Genomic DNA, 20,756 nt, shown 5'->3' with positions numbered 1-20,756 from the left:
AGACAATGTTTCAACGCAGTACTGAAGGCGAGTGCTGTATTTTTAGTTGTTCTTTTGTGCGAAATGTTACATTTGAGATCTGATTCTAGTGGATGTTGAAAATCCTATGGTGCTATGAAGAAGGGAAGGGATTTCTCCCAGCATCCTACGCCAATATTCCCTACTCCCCAAAATGCAGAATAGCTGATTTTTCATCTCGCCGTTGTTTGTGGGGTCACGCTCGCGATCAAATGGCTGTTTATGTACGTACCACTGTGTATCTGAGGCATGATAAGGGTGTTACCAGGGCTTATGGGGTCGTGGGAAGATTGGATTTTACGACAGGATCTGATTCACCAGGCCTTAACCTTTTTAAAAAAAAACTTGAAGTCGTAAATGCCAGTGTGGGGGTCACGGTCCTGGGGCTGCCCCATTCCACCATTATCCTGCCATAGAAAAGGACGAGGTGGGGTGACAGCATCATCTAAAAATCCCGCAAGTTCTTTTCATTGCAATCAATGAGTGTTCTGCCTACATGATGTAGGTGAACCTGCTGTCTAATGGCAGCCAAGTCTCATGGCAGTTTCTTTTAAAAAAAAATGTTTTTATTGAGGCATTTGTATATATACATCGAACACAGCCACAACCAGAAAGACAGCAAACAGGAATTCACATAGCAAATAAATATCTAACACTCCACCGTCCACCCTTCCTGCCGCTACCCTCCACCTCCCCTACCTCCTTTTTTAACCACCCCACCCCCAACCCCCCTGCTGTCTTCTTAACTATTCTTGAAGTAGTCGTGAATGATTTCCATCTCCCGCCAAACCCCTCCACAGTCCCTCTCAAGGCGAACTTGATCTTTTCCAACTGGAGGTATCCCGCGAGGTCGCTCACCCACACCCCCGGTTTCGGCGACCCCGAGACCCTCCAACACCCAGCAAGATCCGTCTCCGGGCTTCCCGGGAGACAAAGGCCAGGACATCGGCCTCTCTCGCCCCCTGGACTCCCGGGTCTTCTGACACCCCAAAGATTGTCACTTCTGGACTCGGGACCACCTTCACCCTCAACGCCTCAGACGTAACGTCAGCAAACCCCCGCCAGAATCCCACCAGCTTCGGGCAGGCCCAAAACATGTGGACATGATTCGCCGGTCCACACGTGCACCACCCACACCTATCCTCCTCCCTCACAAAAAACCTACTCATCCTGGCCACCGTCATAGGTGCCCTGTGGACTACCTTGAATTGAAGAAGGCAAAGCCTCACATACGAAGAGGATCACTCATGGCAGTCTCTTAGTACAGGTGACCAGATCAATACGTTGCCCTCCAAGTTGAGGGGTGGACACGAGCTCGGCACTGAATCATGCTACAGGAGAACTTTAGTGAGGGTGTGGAATGGAGCCTCATCAGGCAGGAACATAGTCAGCAAGTGGCCCATAACACAAGAGCCATTATTGTGAAATACACACACTGGTCCAGCAAGACTCTATTCTTAGATCACTGCTGAATTTTCCTTCAGCTGCCCGGTTTATTTTTATCTACGCAGGTTGTGTAAAAACAATGAGATCATAAGAAATAAGAGTAGTAGGCCATTCAGCATTCCGAGCCTGCTCCACCAGTCGATGAAATCGTGGCTGATCTGATGTGGCCTTAACTCCATTTCCCCCATACTCTTGATTTCTTTGTCAATCAAAAATCTGCCTAAATTAACCTTGGATACATTCAATGGCCTAGACTTCACTGCTTGTTGGGGGACGGAATTCCAAACACCAATGAACCTCTGAGAGAAGAAATTCCCCCTCCTCCTCCTCTGTCTTAAATGGGAGATACTTTATTTTGAAACTGTGCCTCCTGGATCTAGATTTCCCCATGAGGGGAAATATGTCTGGTAGAACAATCTGATAGTTGTGCGGCAAGTGTCCATAAATGAATTTGACTAATTATATGAGGCTTAACCTACAATCTCATGAGTGTGTGCTGTTCTATATTTTGACTCTGTTCAAGATTCTAGGCCTAGTTTGAGGACAAGCAGAACTGCTTGCAGAGGATGCAGAGATGTGTCAGCGGGATTTGGACAGGCTGAGTGGGCATCTGCATGACAGATGCAGTATAACGTGGATAAATGTGATGTTATCCACTTCGGTAGCAAAAATAGGAAGGCAGATTATTATTTGAATGGGTGTGAATTGGGTGTAAATTGAGAGAGGTGGATACTCAGTGAATTCTTTGGTGTCCTCACGAGTCAGTCGCTGAAAGTAAGCTTGCAGGTACAGCAGGCAGTAAAGAGCATGTTTGGCCATCATAGCGAGATAATTTGCATATAGGACAAGGGGTGGTTTACTGCAATTGTATCGGACATTGGTGAGGTCACACCTGGAGTATTGTGTGCAGTTTTGGTGTCCTTATCTGAGGAAGGATGTTCCTGCTATGGATGCAGTGCAGCAAAGGTTTACCAGGTTGATTCCTTGGATGGCGGCACTGTCATGAGGAGAGATTAGGTCGGTTAGGATTATACTTATTGGAATTTAGAAGGTTGAGAGGATATCTCATAGAAACTATAACAGGTTTAGACAAAGTAGATTCAGAAAGAACGTTCCCGATGGTGGGGGAGTCCAGAACTAGGGGTCATAGTTTGAGGATAAGAGGTGAGGTGAAATTTCTTCACCCAGAGAGTGGTGAATCTGTGGAATTCACTACCACAGAAAGTAGTTGAGGCCACAATGTTGTGTAATTTCAAGAAGGAATTAGATGTAGCTCTCGGGGCTAAAGGGATGGAGGGATATGGGATGGGGCAAAAATGGGATCTGGGTATTGAATTCGATGATCAGCCATGATCATAATGGATGGTGGAGCAGGCTCGAAGGGCTGAATGGCCTCCTCCTGCTTCTATTTTCTATGTTTCTGTACATGTTTCAAGGATTTTCTCAAACATTAACAATTAACAAGGCCAGGTGGTTAATGTGAGTAATGTGCAAAGTAGAGTTCTCCCAGGAATCTTCCGCCTGGGCTGCAGTGCGTTTTCATCAAAACCTTGTTACAAGGCTTTATGATTTTGTTGGAAATAGTAATCGGAGAAAACCTTCATGGCTTGTACAAGAATGACGTTAAGCGACCAGGGGACATCCTCCTCCTGTACTTTTCTGTGGTAAATTATTCTTCCTCATCCCTTCACTTTTAGATCAATCTGGAAACACCATTTCCCTGCAAATTAAAATGAAACATAAAGATGGAGCAGTGAATACTGGAGGACAATGAGTAGATCTATCAGGGTGCGAACGGGACTGGTCAAAAGAAAAGGTTGGGTGGGGGGAGGGGTTGCAGAAACACTTTCAATCATGAAACTTTGTGATGACCAGCTAGGCTGGAGGTAGCTGTAGGAATAATATACTGAATACCTCATAAAATTAGTCCACTATTGAAATATGTAATAAATCTGGTTTGACATGTATGCGGTTTCTGGAGCAGTAGGAAAATCTTTATTCCCTGAGGGCAATGAGTGAGACACCTCAAGGTCAGCACTTTGCTCCACATACTACAAAATAAATATTAGATTACAGAAAAGGAACCCTTTCTTTCCAACAGGCCTTATTTTTAAACAATACCTGCCCTTGGGATGTGCGAGTTCCCCCTCCCCCTTTTGGCCCTCATTCCCCTCCCAGGCCCTCTGCACCTTAGCAACTAATACTTGGATCCCCAGAGCATCACATCACACCCTGAAATATTTTGCACCGCAGGACTCCACATCGCTCCGAAAGTCGGTGTTTATTTTCCAATTGCTGTAATAAACACTCTCATTTGCTTCCTGAATTAATTGACAGCAATTTGCTGATCCACGCCGTGCGACCAGCTTCTTCCTCTGTGCTTGCGGACAGATTAGGGGGCACCAAAGCTATTTTAAATTTACTTTTTAAAATCACGGAAACACCAAATTTAAGAAATCGATTTTAATCGTTCCGCCAATGTGTCTTCAGATGCCAATTAAAGCCCTAAGCTCTAGAATTCTCTCACTCTCTCTACTATCTTTTTGACCAAACATTTATTCACTGCCCCACTATCTCCTGTGGCTCGGTATCAAATTCTACTTGATCACTCTCCTGCAAAACGGTTTGGGACTTAAAAACAACATTAAAGGAACTATATAATTGCAAGTCATTGTTTTTAAATTCATCAGCATATAAATAGAAAGGCACGCAGCTTTCAGACTTGCTTGCTGGTTAAGTGCAACACCAGGTGAAGTGCCCAATGTTTTATTTTGTTAAAGGCGCTGTATAAATTTGAAGTTATTATGTGAGACGCTGGGCTTTCCAGAATGTTGCAAGTTCAAATTCCAGTTTGTGCTACGTAGTTGTTTCCGTAAAAGAAAACTAATCTCAGTGTCCGTGGCCTGGACACCAGCACAACTAATGGACAATGAAGAGTGATCTTCCTCCACTGGCCCAGTTATATTCTATGGACATTTCGCTCTTCAAATCCTGTAATTGCCAATTATGTGGTACCACCCACTCAATCGCCTCTGGCACCCAATCCTTTATCCATCGTTATGTCCGACTTCTGTGAAATGAAACCTCAGCCAAGACTCTCCTTTCTGATCCTTGTCTGCCGACCGCGACTGGGAAGTATGCATGCAGAAAACAGGGTTAAACTGTCCGACAACATAACTGTGATGAGAGGGCTGTCCTACGTGGAGAGATTGAATGGTTGGGCATAATTCCTCTCTGGAATTTAAGGACACGAGACAAACTCATTGAAACATATAGAATTTCGAGCGGCGTTGACCGGGTAGATGCTGAAAGGTTGTTCTGCCTGGCTGGAGCATCTGTCTGAGGATGAGGAGTGTGGCCATTTTGGGAGGAGAAAGTTTGGAAAACTCAAGAGGGTTCGTGAATCTTTGGAATTTTCTCCTGCCCGAGGAGAATGCATGCTCGGCTGATGAATATATTCAATGCGGAGATAGATTTTAGGGAAGTAAGTGAATCGAGGAATATTTTGTCACCTTCTGCACAAATTCATTATTTCCCTACATGGGGTTCAAAACTGTGGGATGTTTGACCTTTCTCAGTTTCAGCTGCCCTTTTATTGTCATCAGGCATTCATATCCAAACTTGGTGCCACCTGTCCACTACTTAACAGTACTTTGCTTTTTCATCCACTCTGTACAAGCCACCAAAGACTGTCTGTAGGGTCGCCTTTGCACCAACCTTCCCAATTATTCTCAAATTGTACTTCAGCCACAAGCCTGCACTTCAGTCTTTCGTGGGTATAGTCGACTTTATGGAATCGCAAGCTGCTTGGAGCCCAGGAAACACATTGAGCCCATCTTAAATTAACTGTACGGGACAATCCACAAACATTTAAATTTTTCTTGCTACAACTGAGCGTAAAGGGTACGACATGTGTTTGGGAGAGTGGAGAGCGAGCAGTGAGTGTGGTGTAAAATCAATCATATTGCAGGTGCCAGTTAATGTGCCACGGGCTAGCAGTGGTGGTGTGTTTAATGTTTGCCAGTTAATGAAGGAGCATAATTGCACACTTCGCTTTTTTAAAACTTCTCTGTGCTCACTTTATAGAAGATAAGTGAGAAAACAATGAAAAATTTGATTGTTTTAAGACACTACAAATATATATACAATTGCAATCGATTATGTCTTTAGAATTAAATAAGATCCCAATTTCAACTTTAAAAGAAATTCAAAGATATTTCCAGTTCAGAATTTGTGGCTATTATGAGGTCCATTCTTGATCTGCTTTACATACAGGAAAGCATTTTATATGTTGGGGGTGGGGGAGGGAGGGAAGAAATCCATTTATTCCAATATTCAAATACCTGGGGCGGGATTCTCCGACCCCCTGCCGGATCAAAGAATCGCCTCAGGGCGGTGTGAATCCCGCCCCCGCCGACTTCTCTGGCGCTGGGGTTTTGGCGGGGGTGCGAATCGCGCTGCGCCGGTCGGCGGCCGCTAGTAGTGGCCCCCCCGGCCCGCGAGGCCGCCTGTTTTTGGTGGGTCCTGCCGGCGTAAATCACAACAGGTTCTTACCGGCGGGACCTGGCTCCACGGGCGGCCTGCAAGGTCTTCGGGGGGGCGTGGGGGGATCTGGCCCCGGGGGGTGCCTCCACGCTGGCCTGGCCCGTGATCGGGGCCCACCGAACCGTGGGAGGGCCTGTGCCGTGGGGGCACTCTTTCCCAAAAGATAAACAGAAATGCTGCTGAGAATTGTGTGCCTATGCTGCAAAAAAATAATTTCTAGGCATTGTCCCCAAGGCTGCAGAACATTAAATCCATGCCACAGATCCCACACTACTGTCAACCTCCGCCATGGCCGGTGTGGAGAAGAACCCCGCTGCGCATGTGCTGAGATGACGCCAGTACACACTGGCGCTCCCGTGCATGCGGCAACTCGCGCCGGCCGACGGAGGCCCTTCGGTGCCGGCTGGCGTGGCGCCATGCCCTTCCACGGCAGCTGGCATGGTGCCAAACACTCCGCCGCCGGCCTAGCCCCTGAAGGTGTAGAGTATTCCGCACCTTCGGGGCGACCCGACGCCAGAATGGTTCACGCCACTTCTCGGCACCGGAGTGGCCCACCCCGCCGGATCGCGGAGAATCCCGCCCCTTAATTGTCATTTTGTGACCACTCCTTAACATTGTTTAGAGTTCTTGTACTGCATAGTTCAATAATAATAATAAGGATAATCTTTATTCGTGTCACAAGTAGGCTTACATTAACACTGCAATGAGGTTACTGTGAAAATCCCTTAGTCGCCACATTCGAGCGCCTGTTCGGGTACAAAGACGGAGAATTCAGAATGTCCAATTCACCTAACAGTATGTCTTTCGGGACTTGTGGGAGGAAACCGGAGCACCCGGAGGAAACCCACGCAGACACGAGGAGAACGTGCAGACTTCGCACAGACATGACCCAAGCAGGAATCCAACCCGGGTCCCTGGTGCTGTGAAGCAACATTACCAACCACTGTGCTACCGTGCAGCGTAAGAAATTTGATTGCACAGATTTTTTTCACTGAGAGCAAAAGGTTTGATCACATATTCAGAATGTTCGATAATAATTTGTCTAATAATCTCCAGAAATACGTAGCAGAGCTAAATTCAGGAAGCCATGGCCACTAAGCAAAGGATCTAATTGATTGATAATAACTGTTCATTATGCTGGTTACCAGTGCTTTTGGGACTGATTAAGAGCTGAAGTTGATATTTTATGGATTGTTTAAGCTTGCACAAAGGCATTGATCACAACATTTTGCTTTTTTGGAACTGCTTTAGTTTCTTGTGATTTTCTAACTCCTTGTTAGCTTAGGTTTCCCGGCTGGAGTCATTGTCCAGCCTCCTTGTGGACTGTAGTTATTTATATGTCAGCAGCAATCGTTCAATGGTTAACAGAAATTGGGATTTGAAAATGTAATGAGAAAATATTGATCCCTTTAAATAGTTTAATTTGTCTTGTCTCTAATAATAATAATAATCTTTATTATTGTCACAAGCAGGCTTTCATTAACACTGCAATGAAGTTACTGTGAAAAGCCCCTAGTCACCACATTCCGGCGCCTGCTCGGGTTTACGGAGGGAGAATTCCGAATGTCCAATTCATCTCAGCGCACGTCTTTTCGGTAACAGCAGGTCTTTTCGATACTTAGTGAGAGGAAACCGGAGCACCCGGAGGAAACGCACGCAGACATGCGTAGAACGTGCAGACTCCGTGCAAACAGTGATCCAAGCCGGGAATCCAACCCGGGACTCTTGCGCTGTGAAGCAACAGTGCTACTGTAACCCTTTCGCCTCATCACATGGAATGGCACTCAAGGGGGTCTCCCAGGGGATTAGAGACCCCCAGGTGCTTGCCCTCAGGGCAGTGCGGCACCCTGGAACTCCTGATGCCACCCACGCACTCTGGCAGTGCCACCTGGGCACCTTGGCACTGCCAGCCTGGCATCCTGGCACAGCCACCTGGGAAACGGGACAGAGTGCAGCCTTGTCAGGGAGTTCCTCGCTGAGGCTCCGAATCAAACCAGAGTCCCGGTAGGTAGTCTGGTGTTTCGTGGCACTGCGAGAGCCGGTAAGCACCCAGCTAAATGTGCCTGCCTCGGGACTCCGATTCGGTTAGATCGCGCCCATGGTCTTCTTGAGCCTAGGTTCCATTCTGGAATCTTCCCATCCAGTTATTTCATCAACTGAGATCGTAACTAATCCAGACAAAAATTGGAAATCAAGCCTGGGTCACTTCCCTGGGTGCGTCACTCATTATCCCTTCTCACTATGGCTAAACCAGAGAGTCATTGCTGAACTCACGAAAGAAATCATCCTTTTGTGCATCTTCTGCATCGTTACATCTCGCTAACGACCTGGTTTCTTTTCGTCTCCGACTTCTATTTGGCATCAAACCGGGAGGAATTAATTTAATTGAACAGATGTGATTTAGTGGAATGAGGGTTAATTTACCAAACTGCAGAGGCAGCTCGTTTCGGTCCACTTATGCCTGCACACATACGGAGGAAGTAAGTAATACACTGATCTGAAAGTAATTTGATGCAAAAATAATGCTTGATTAACTCGCCATTGCATCCTGGGCTTAAAACCTTTCAGAAAATTCACCTGCATTTTTCTTTAATCAGCAAGTGATTTTCCCATAAACAGAAAGAAAAATTAAAAGCTGCGCTGTCAGTTTAAAGTTTAGAACAACAAAGAACAAAGAAAAGTACAGCACAGGAACAGGCCCTTCGGCCCTCCAAGCCCGTGCCGACCATGCTGCCCGACTAAACTACAATCTTCTACACTTCCTGGGTCCGTATCCCTCTATTCCCATCCTATTCATGTATTTGTCAAGATGCCCCTTAAATGTCACTATTGTCCCTGCTTCCACCACCTCCTCCGGTGGCGAGTTCCAGGCACCCACTACCCTCTGTGTAAAAAACTTGCCTCATACATCTAATCTAAACCTTGCCCCTTGCACCTTAAATTTATGCCCCCTAGTAATTGACCCCTCTACCCTGGGGAAAAGCCTCTGACTATCCACTCTGTCTATGCCCCTCATAATTTTGTAGACCTCTATCAGGTCGCCCCTCAACCTCCGTTGTTCCAGTGAGAACAAACTGAGTTTATTCAACCGCTCCTCATAGCTAATGCCCTCCATACCAGGCAACATTCTGGTAAATCTCTTCTGCACCCTCTCTAAAGCCTCCACATCCTTCTGGTAGTGTGGCGACCAGAATTGAACACTATGCTCCAAGTGTGGCCTAACTAAGGTTCTATACAGCAACATGACTTGCAAATTCTTATACTCAATGCCCCGGCCAATGAAGGCAAGCATGCCGTATGCCTTCTTGACTACCTTCTCCACCTGTGTTGCCCCTTTCAGTGACCTGTGGACCTGTACACCTAGATCTCTCTGACTTTCAATACTCTTGAGGGTTCTACCATTCACTATATATTCCTTACCTGCATTAGACCTTCCAAAATGCATTACCTCACATTTGTCCGGATTAAACTCCATCTGCCATCTCTCCGTCCAAGTCTCCAATCTAAATCCTGCTGTATCCTCTGACAGTCCTCATCGCTATCCGCAATTCCACCAACCTTTGTGTCGTCTGCAAACTTACTAATCAGACCAGTTACATTTTCCTCCAAATCATTTATATATACTACAACCAGCAACGGTCCCAGCACTGATCCCTGCGGAACACCACTAATCACAGCCTTCCAATTAGAAAAGCATCCTTCCATTGCTACTCTCTGCCTTTTATGACATAGCCAGTTCCGTATCCACCGTGCCAGCTCACCCCTGATCCCGTGTGACTTCACCTTTTGTACTAGTCTACCATGAGGAACCTTGTCAAAGGCCTTACTGAAGTCCATGTAGACAACATCCACTGCCCTACCTGCATCAATCATCTTTGTGACCTCTTCGAAAAACTTTATCAAGTTAGTGAGACACGACCTCCCCTTCACAAAACCATGCTGCCTCTCACTAATACGTCCATTTGCTACCAAATGGGAGTAGATCCTGTCTCGAAGAATTCTCTCCAGTAATTTCCCTACCACTGACGTAAGGCTCACCGGCCTGTAGTTCCCTGGATTATCCTTGCTACCCTTCTTAAACAGAGGAACAACATTGGCTATTCCCCAGTCCTCCGGGACATCACCTGAAGACAGTGAGGATCCAAAGATTTCTGTCAAGGCCTCAGCAATTTCCTCTCTAGCCTCCTTCAGTATTCTGGGGTAGATCCCATCAGGTCCTGGGGACTTATCTACCTTAATATTTTTCAAGACGCCCAACACCTCGTCTTTTTGGATCTCAATGTGACCCAGGCTATCTACACACCCTTCTCCAGACTCAACATCGACCAATTCCTACTCTTTGGTGAATACTGATGCAAAGTATTCATTTAGTACCTCGCCCATTTCCTCTGGCTCCACACATAGATTCCCTTGCCTATCCTTCAGTGGGCCAACCCTTTCCCTGGCTACCCTCTTGCTTTTTATGTATGTGTAAAAAGCCTTGAGATTTTCCTTAACCGTATTTGCCAATGACTTTTCGTGACCCCCTTCTAGCCCTCCTGACTCCTTGCTTAAGTTCCTTCCTACTTTCCTTATATTCCACACAGGCTTCGTCTGTTCCCAGCCTTTTAGCCCTGACAAATGCCTCCTTTTTCTTTTTGATGAGGCCTACAATATCTCTCGTTATCCAAGGTTCCCGGAAATTGCCGTATTTATCCTTCTTCCTCACAGGAACATGCTGGTCCTGAATTCCTTTCAACTGACACTTGAAAGCCTCCCACATGTCAGATGTTGATTTACCCTCAAACATCCGCCCCCAATCTAGGTTCTTCAGTTCCTGCCTAATATTGTTAGAATTAGCCTTCCCCCAATTTAGCACATTCACCCTAGGGCCACTCTTATCCTTGTCCACCAGCACTTTAAAACTTACTGAATTGTGGTCACTGTTTCTGAAATGCTCCCCTACTGAAACTTCTACCACCTGGCCGGGCTCATTCCCCAGTACCAGGTCCAGTACAGCCCCTTCCCTAGTTGGACTGTCTACATATTGTTTTAAGAAGCCCTCCTGGATCCTCCTTACAAACTCTGCCCCGTCTAAGCCACTAGCACTAAGTGAGTCCCAGTCAATATTGGGGAAGTTGAAGTCTCCCATCACAACAACTCTGTTGTTTTTACTCTTTTCCAAAATCTGTCTACCTATCTGCTCCTCTATCTCCCGCTGGCTGTTGGGAGGCCTGTAGTAAACCCCCAACATTGTGACTGCACCCTTCTTATTTCTGATCTCTACCCATATAGCCTCACTGCCCTCTGAGGTGTCCTCCCGTAGTACAGCTGTGATATTCTCCCTAACCAGTAGCGCAACTCCGCCGCCACTTTTACATTTTCCTCTATCCCGCCTGAAACATCTAAATCCTGGAATGTTTAGCTGCCAGTCCTGCCCTTCCCTCAACCAGGTCTCTGTAATGGCAATCATAGGTCCAAGTACTAATCTAAGCTCTAAGTTCATCTGCCTTACCCGTAATACTCCTTGCATTAAAACATATGCACTTCAGGCCACCAGACCCACTGTGTTCAGCAACTTCTCCCTGTCTGCTCTGCCTCACAGCCATACTGGCCCTATTCCCTAGTTCTTCCTCAATGCTCTCACCTTCTGACCTATTGCTCCCGTGCCCACCCCCCTGCCATACTAGTTTAAACCCTCCCGTGTGACACTAGCAAACCTCGCGGCCAGGATATTTATGCCTCTCCAGTTTATATGCAACCTGTCCTTATATAGGTCACACCTGCCCCGGAAGAGCTCCCAGTGGTCCAGATAACGGAAACCCTCCCTCCTACACTAGCTGTTTAGCCACGTGTTTAGCTGCTCTATCTTCCTATTTCTAGCCTCACTGGCACGTGGCACAGGGAGTAATCCCGAGATTACAACCCTAGAGGTCCTGTCTTTTAACTTTCTGCCTAGCTCCCTGAACTCCTGCTGCAGGACCTCATGCCCCTTCCTGCCTATGTCGTTAGTACCAATATGTACAACGACCTCTGCTTGTTTCCCCTCCCCCTTCAGGATGCCTCTACCCGTTCGGAGACATCCTGGACCCTGGCACCAGGGAGGCAACATACCATCCTGGAGTCTCTTTCACGTCCACAGAAGCGCCTATCTGTGCCCCTGACTATAGAGTCCCCTATGACTATTGCTCTTCTGCACTTTGACCCTCCCTTCTGAACATCAGAGCCAGCCATGGTGCCACTGCTCTGGGTGCTGCTGTTTTCTCCTGATAGGCTATCCCCCCTGATAGTATCCAAAGGGGTATACCTGTTCGAGAGGGGGACAACCACAGGGGATTCCTGCACTGACTGCCTGCCTTTTCTGGTGGTCACCCATTTCTCTGCCTGCACCTTGGGTGTGACCACATTTATACAACTGCTATCTATGACGTTTCCACCACCTGCATGCTCCTAAGTGCATCCAACTGCCACTCCAACCGAACCAGGTGGTCTGTGAGGAGCTCCAGTTGGGTGCACTTTCTGCAGATGAAGCCATCCGGGAAGCTGGAAGCCTCCCGGACCTGCCACATCTCACAGTCAGAGCACCACACCCCTCTAATTGACATTGCGTCAATTAATTAGTAAATTAAATTTAAAAGTTTTTTAAAAAGTTACTGTTAACTATGTTTCCTAGCACTAGATTTCTACTATAAATTTGAAAGCTAAATACAGTACTCTCCGATCTCTGGCTTAGATACCTCTAAATTATAATTAAGTAATTATGTTTAATTAGTTTACCATAAGACATAGGAGCTGAAGTAAGGCCATTCGGCCCATCGAGTCCACTCCACCATTCAATCATGGCTGATTTCAACTCCAATGCTTAATTTTTTAAATTTAGTATAGATTCCCAACCAGCCAATCAGGCCACAGCTTTTCTGTGATGTCACTTCAGTTCACCCCACACACACAATTTGAAAAGGTAATAAAAGTAAAAATCAGTAAAAATTACTTACTTACCTTCTGAGGGTCTCAGATGCTCTCTGGTTCTCTCCCTGCAGATTAAAAGTTACAGGCCAGAAGAAAGAGAGAGAACAAAACAGTAGGGAAAAAGCACCTTGTCCCACTCTGCACCGATTTACCTCACTGCGCCAAATTACCAAGTTCCAAATTCCCACTCTGGGTATGTCTCACTCAGGCTGTGTCTCCTCCACTTGCGCAAAGCTTTATTTTGGACAATGTTGCAAATTCAGAGATGTAAGCTGGCAAGTCTTTAGCCCTCCTGTGGTAGTGCAAATCAGTAGTGTGGGATCTGTGGCACGGATTTAATGTTCAGCAGCCTTGGGTACAATGCCTAGAAATTCTTTTTTTGCAGCATCGGCACAGAATTCTCAGCAGTATTTCGGTTTATTTTTTGGTAATTTAAAAAAAAACACATTTTTCATACCCAGTGCAAAAATAGCTCTTTTGTCATGCAAAGCACAGGTCAGAGACAGCGTTTGGCTGCCTCTCCCTTGGATCAACTCTAACTGCCCCTGTGCATAGTTTTTTATTCCTATTCCCTGCAAATCGTTACGACATTTGAGTGAAATAATCATCTTAAACTTGTTCGGAGGAAGCTTTGTACTTTGGAACCATGCTGTCTGGGAACTAGTTTGAAACTGCCCCCAACCTTAAAAGCTGATTGGGAGAGACAGGACATTTCATTCATACCATCATGTCCATTGCTAATTTACTAAAATTTTTTGAGGTGCGATCACTGTTTTATGTAGGCAAATGCTGCAACCAGACTTGCACATACCAAGGTTCCACCAATAGATTTGATATAAGTGTGATCTATTTAATGCTAACCTGTGACTATTACTGGGAGAACTACACTGCTCTTCCAGAAATGGTGCCAAGAACCTTCTCCATCCACCTGAATAGCCAGATGAGGCCTTGATAACATCAAATCCAAGAACATTCTAAAAACTGAATTAAAAAGTTTAAAAAGATGCTTTGAAGTATTTCCCCTGGTATAATTAAGGGCAATGAGCTAACTGCAGCATTTTGATTAAACGCTAAAAAGGGAGTTATCACAAAAAAAAGCATTTTAATTCATTCTGCCAATTCTGCACTTGAGTAACTCCGTTTTAAATAACTGAAAATTCTCCTTAATTTAAAAATAAATAAATGTAGAGTACCCAATACTTTCAATTAAGGGGCAATTTAGCGTGGCCACTCCACCTACCCTGCACATCTGAGTTGTGGGGGTGAGACCCACGCAGACACGGGGAGAATGTGCAAACTCCACACGGACAGTAACCCGGGGCCGGGATCGAATCCGGGACCTCGGCGCTGTGAGGCAGCAGTGCTAACCACTGCGCCACCGTGCCGACCCTGAAAATTCTCCTTAATAACTGTACAGTTACAGAGCCTGGTTGCAGCATTTACCAGTGATGTTGTGGCACAGTTGTTTGTTTGTTAGTAAATTAAAGAGGTTACATTTAAAACCTTTTAAATCGTGCCCAGTACTGTCCCTTTACCCAAAAGCATTAACTTTTACAGCCTACTCGAAGACCTACGAAAGATAACAATTATCAGGAATTCCCAATGATGATCAAGTTAGCCAGGGGTCATTTCAAGGTTTGTGGGAAGGACAAGCTTCCAGTGAGATGTTTTCTAAACTAACACAAAAGATTACAGGAATTTGATACGTGCTGAATGTTAACTGCACTTAAATGTTTGACAGTCTTTGGTGAGGGTTATGCTGATTTTGGGTGAATTGCACTTAATTAAATCAGCATGACCTGAGCAGAGGTTTGACTCTTGTTTCTTTTATTCTTGCACAGGATGAGGGTGTCGCTGGCTAGACCAGCATCTACTGACCATCCCTAACTGCGCTTGAGAAGGTGGTGTGTGAGCTTTATTCTTGAACAGCTACAGGACTTTAGTCCCATTTAGTTAAATCCCGCCCTATATCTGTAAAGTAGAAATACTAGTGGTGGGATTTTACAACCCCGCCCGCCGCTGGGATCATCCGGCCCAGCCGAGCGTCAACGGACATTAGGCCGGGCCGCAGAATCTCCCGTTACGGGTCCAAACACAACGGGGTCAGAAAATACTGCCCGAGGACCACAGGACACATGAAGTAGTGCTGGAAATAACCAGCTGCAGCACTAAACCCAGAGGATTTTCAGCAAGCTAAAGATCTTTTCTCACACTAATCTGCATTCATTTTCAAATGTTATGGTTGGTTTTCCAAATAAATCGTTAACAATTATTGGAAAATAATTGAAACAACGTTGCTGAAAAGGGCACTGATCTTTTCATTTTCAATGTATAATATGGCTCTCCATTTCCTTCATTAAATGGCACGATTTATGCTTTGTAAGGATGGCTTTCACACCAGTTATTCGCCACCTGTTTTTAATAACAAATATGTTCCTGGCTTTAATTATAAACTCTGAGAAAATCAGGCTGCCTTTTTTTTTGCTGTGAGGAGTTGCCAATAGATGGTTCTGATGAAGTTGTTTCAGTATGAACAACCACACATTATTCAACCATAATTTGCCACATTACAAACACAGCATAATAAACATCTCCATTTTATTATTTTTTGAAAATATTTAAATTCAGTTTCTAACATTCTATACACAAAAAAAAAGCAAAACAATGCAAAACAACAACCCCTTCCCCCCACTCTACAAACCAAAACCCCAATAACTCAAATAGACCCCTCCCCCATCCCTACAACCCCCAAACCCCCCTCCTCCAGCAGCTGATGGTAATTGTTGTGTTATGTTATTGCTAGGAACACAAGCTGCCACTTGATATAGACTCGACTGAAAGATGCTCCAGACTCGGAGATAAGTTTAACGTATTTATTGAACGATTAACAATGCTCTTAAATGAGTTCGACACTCTACTAATCTGCCTCTAGTAACTCGGTCTATTCTGCTAACTATACAAGCTTGCTCTCGACCATGTGCTAGGGTGTTACGTTGCTGATAATCAACCCTGTCCTGCTGTCTTGGTTTCTGCCGGTGGAAGAGGCAGAGCCTGTGTGCCTTGTCCTTTTTATATGGGTCATGTAGTGCCTCCTTGTGGTAATGCCGCCTCTGGGTGTCCTGATTGCCCATTGGTTGTGTCCTGTTCTAATGACCCATTGGTTGCGTGTCTGCATGTCATGACATCTCTGGTGCTCCCTCTAGTGGTTACTTAGTTGTAGTGTAATTACATTAACCCCTTGTGTATATACAGTGATGTATATCACTACATTCCCCCTTTTCTCGTGTTACATATTTTCTGTACTTTATTAAAGAAAATTGTAGAAAACAGGTAGATGAATGATGATATGTACAAGTTGTGATGATATTGATGATTATACAATACCAATTAATATCTCTGAGTCCAATCTTCTGAATTTGTACGGTCGAGTTGCTTTCTTCTTCTGTTGTTGAAGAGGTGATGTTGATGTTGCCATTTCTTTGTGAACGTTGTGAATGTTCTTGTGTTTAATTAACCAAGAAGTCATCTTGAGGTGTTCAAATGGTCGAATCACTTTGTTGTCCGATTTAGACTTTTTTTTTCTATGCATGCGGTATTGATTCTGTATGTCATCTTTCTTGAAAGCTGGTTTGCTTGTTTGTAGTGGAGCAAATGTGAATTGCTGAGATTCGTTCTCATGCCATGGTATGTTTGTACTCTTGCCATTGTTTTGAGCTGTGCTGTTACATTGTCCTTCATGTGCAGAGTTGTACCATGTCGAACAAGTTGTTGTTTTATTGTTGTTGTTTTTGTTGTGCTTGTCGCGCTCAATGACTGTTCTGTGTGGATAATTCGAGTCATTCTCCAAGTTACTTGTGTCAGTGTCCTTTGTGGTATCTGATGCTTCATTGAGCGTTTCTTCTCGAGGGTTGTGAGAATGACCGGATGTTGCATTGATCTTGGTGACATCACTCCTTTGTGGTTGATGTGATTCCTCTTTGATTCCTTGGTGCTCCTCTTCTGGAGTCATTTCTGGTTCATTTGAATCATCATTGGTTTCTTGGTGCTCCTCTTCTGGAGTCAAAATCTTCAAGATTTCATTTTCTTGTGGATAGGTTGGAGTGGGTCAGGTTTTAATTGGCGTGGTCTCACTGGACTCGAGTAGTTTCACTTTGATTGTTGAGTGCCTCTGTACATACGAGCTGAGATCTGTCAGTCTCGCTGTGATCTTGCACATCTTGTATGGGAATTGTGATTTTTTTCGTCACTTGTCTCACAGACAGTGGGCAGACATTCAGTGTCTTCTTGTTGTTCACATGAGCTTGGTAGACTTTCATAGTCTGCTGCTGGTTGCTCAGGTAAGGTTGATAGACCTTCATGGTCTTGTTCATGCATGAACTTTGCTATGGAGTCTTGAGTTGCTTCCATAGTGGAGTCTGTCAACGAGCTCTCTGTGAAGGCTTGTATCGCTCTCTGTGGAATCTTTCATCGCTAGCTGTGTGGAGCCGTGCAGTGGACTCACTGTGGAGTCTTTCATTGCTGTCTGTGTGGAGTCGGGGACTCTTCGTGGTGCGTGGACCACTGGCTTGGCGTCAGGCCGCAGTAGAATCCTGTACTCATACGGAAGTGTGACCATCCTACTGAAGACATCTGGGAACTGGGTAGGATGTTGTCGATGCTGGATGATCTGGACGATCCGGCCTGAGGATCCGGATGAGACGGCGTCATGGTGTAGACCCGTTGGATGAGGTTCAATTGCTTGCAGGCGTGCGCACCTCGCAGGAACGCCCTGTTTGGCTGAACAATCTCGAAGCGTAGGCTTGTCTGTATGTGTCGGTTGGACACTGTCAGATGGCAGGGCCCCGGTGCCTTAATGGCATTGCCAGTGTAGTCCTGGAGTTTGCAGGCAGCTGGAAGGAGCTTGGGAGCATTCTTGATTCTCGTGAAGTCTGACTGCGAGATCAGATTGGCGGAGGCACCTGTGTGCAGTTTGAACTGGATGGGACATTGGTTGACATCCATCACTGCAATCCATTCATCCTCGAAATCCATGGTAAGGATTGACAGGACTTGCAATGTGCCCGGTGTGGCGTATTCACACTTCGTGATGATGCCCACTCGGTATGCATTATCCAGGTAGTCATCATCTGGATCTGTAGCACTGCCTTGATCAGAGTCATACGTTTGGTGTCGCACACTCCTGATGCCAACGGAGTTGATGTTCAGTACTCGCTGTGTGGCATCGTTTTCTTCTTGTTCAATGAACAAATCATCTTCTTTGGTTTTGGATTTGTCATTGTGCTCTTCACTTCGGGTGGTGCAAACTGCTTGCTCCAGGGTGCTGCGGAGGTTATTTTCAACGTCTGGTAGAAGTTCAGGCATTGTTCTGTCTTTCGAGGTGAAAGAATTATGTTTTGTGGCTCTAAAACTATTCATTTTAATTTTCGGGCATTTCACCTTTAAGTGGGTGTGGTCCAGGGCCTCTGACGTCATGATGCTCGTGACGTCATGTGTCGGACTCAATTGCGCATGCGCACGCCGACGATCCTTTACTGTGCGCTCTTTTCGCAACTGCGCATGGTCGGCTTCTCGCGCATGCGCAAAACACCGGTTTGCGTCCTTTAGGGAAGTGTGCATGTGCGGACTGATCAGACTGCACACGTGCAAGATGGCTGCCATTCAAAACTGCCGTCTTCTTCTGTTTCAACCCTACCTCTGCCTCGTGGTGAGTACTCGTGCCATTTTTACCGATTTCGTTCGTGTCCACCTCGCAGTAGCTGTCGAATTTGTCCAGGATGGTCTGGTATTTCGTTTTGTCCTGGCCTTCTGAGTATTGAAACGAGTTGAAGATCTCTATCGCATGTTCACCCGCAATGGTGAGTAAAAGAGCTACCTTCCGAGCATCAGTCGAGCCATTCAGGTCGGATGCATCCATGTATAGTCGGAATTTTTGTTCGAACCAACTAGCACTAAGATTACCGGTGGTCCTGAATTGATGAGGAGCCTGAATCTTGTTCATCGTGCCTGGATTCGGTTGCTGGTTGTCTCTAACCTTGCTGAGTTGAACTAGGGATATTGAGAAGTCACTCCTGTACCATGTTGTGTTATGTTATTGCTGGTAACATAAGCTGCCACTTGATGTCGGCTCTGCTGAAAGATGCTCCAGACTCGGAGATAACTTAACGTATTTATTGAACGATTAACAATGTTCATAAATGACAGTAACCAACTCTTTAAAACGCAGAATAAATAGACCCCATCTCTTGTGAAAACCCTCAGTCCCCCCTTAAGGTAAACCTAACCTTCAGGTCCATCAGGTTCCCCAAGTCAAACTGAGGACTGGGTGGAGAGGTTCATCTCCACCCCACCAGGATCCGCCAGCGAGCAATCAGTGAGGCGAAGGCTAAAACACCGTCTGCAGCGCCGGCAAGTCCGATATCCCAAATATGGCCCCCAGGCCACTGGACTCCAAATCCACGTGCGGGACCTCCAGCATTTCTCCAACTTCAGACAGGACCAGAACATATGCACATGGTTGGCCGGACCTCTCCCACATCGCGCGCAAGCGTCCTCCACCCCCTCAAACAACCGGCTCATTGTCAACCTTGTCAGGTGCTCCCTGTACACCACCTTTAACTGTGTTAACCCCAGCCTCACACACAAAGTTGCGGCATTCGCCCTACGCAACAGCACACACCAAAGCCCCTCCTCCAATGCCACCCCCGGCTCCTCATCCCACTTGGCCGTAACCACCTACAACAACACCATGTCCTCCTCCATAAATCGCCGAGATGACCCCCCCCTTCCAACCCCATCACCGACAATACCCCGCCCAACAACGAGGAGGGAGATGTCACCGGAAACGTCGGAAAAACCTTCCTTGCAAAACCCCGCACCTGCATATATCTAAAGGCTCCCGGCAGAATCCCAAACTTCTCCGTCAACTCTCCAAACTCACAAATCGCTCTTCAAAAAAATAGGTCCGTCATTTCCATCAGCCCCACTCCTCCCATCCCCAAAACCTAACACCAGTCTTGCTGGCTCAAACACATGATTCTCTTGAACCTGCATCAGTTTCGACCATGCCCCCAACTTAAAATGTTGCCAAAATTGCCTCCAAATCTTCAGCATGGCTACCACCGCCGGACTACCTGAGTATTTCCCAGGGGCAAACAGGAATGGCGCCATTGCCAGTGCCCGCAACCTCGACCCTCTATAAGAGCCTGCCTCCATCCTCACCCACATTGCCTCCAACTCCCTACACCAGGCCAGTCTGACCCACAGCGCCACTGTCTCCACCCTGATTAGGGCAAGGAGTCAGCGCCCACACACAACCTAGTTGGAACAGGCACCGAACCCAGTGCTGTTGGACCATCTGACCAACAGCAGCCATCCAGCTAAACAGCCCAAGGAGTCGGAGTTGTTGTGCAACATCTAACTTTGCACGAATGTTGTAGCCAGGGGCAACGTAATGGTGGTAGAGCCTCCAATTACTTTCCATTACATGGTGGACCGGGAATCTCTCCCATTCTTATCACCTGTCATTTTATGTTGGAAGGTCTACAGATTGATATTCAACCGGTTTGGCCACATTATGAATGCACTTCCTAGGGCAGCACGGTGGCGCAGTGGGTTAGCCCTGCGGCCTCATGGCGCCGAGGTCTGAGGTTCGATCCCAGCTCTGGATCACTGTCTGTGAGGACATTATGAATGCACTTCCTTGGCCATCAAGTCCTGCAGTGGGACTTGAACCCAGGGCTTCTGGCTCAGAGGTAGGGATGCGACCCAGTGTACCAGGGCTGGTTTAGCACAGGAGCTGG

At 46.2% G+C, this 20,756-nt stretch overlaps 1 protein-coding gene across 1 annotated transcript in view; it reads right to left on the bottom strand.

Annotated features, from left to right (window-relative positions):
* The window catches only part of tnfaip8l3 (tumor necrosis factor, alpha-induced protein 8-like 3), a 92,278-nt gene that overhangs the window by 23,905 nt on the left and 47,617 nt on the right, over positions 1-20,756 (bottom strand). The window lies entirely within an intron of this gene.

Source organism: Scyliorhinus torazame, chromosome 12 (assembly GCF_047496885.1).
Source record: "Scyliorhinus torazame isolate Kashiwa2021f chromosome 12, sScyTor2.1, whole genome shotgun sequence".
Taxonomy (NCBI): domain Eukaryota; kingdom Metazoa; phylum Chordata; class Chondrichthyes; order Carcharhiniformes; family Scyliorhinidae; genus Scyliorhinus; species Scyliorhinus torazame.
Note: the sequence above shows the minus strand (reverse complement) of the source record. Positions and strands in the feature narration are given on the sequence as shown.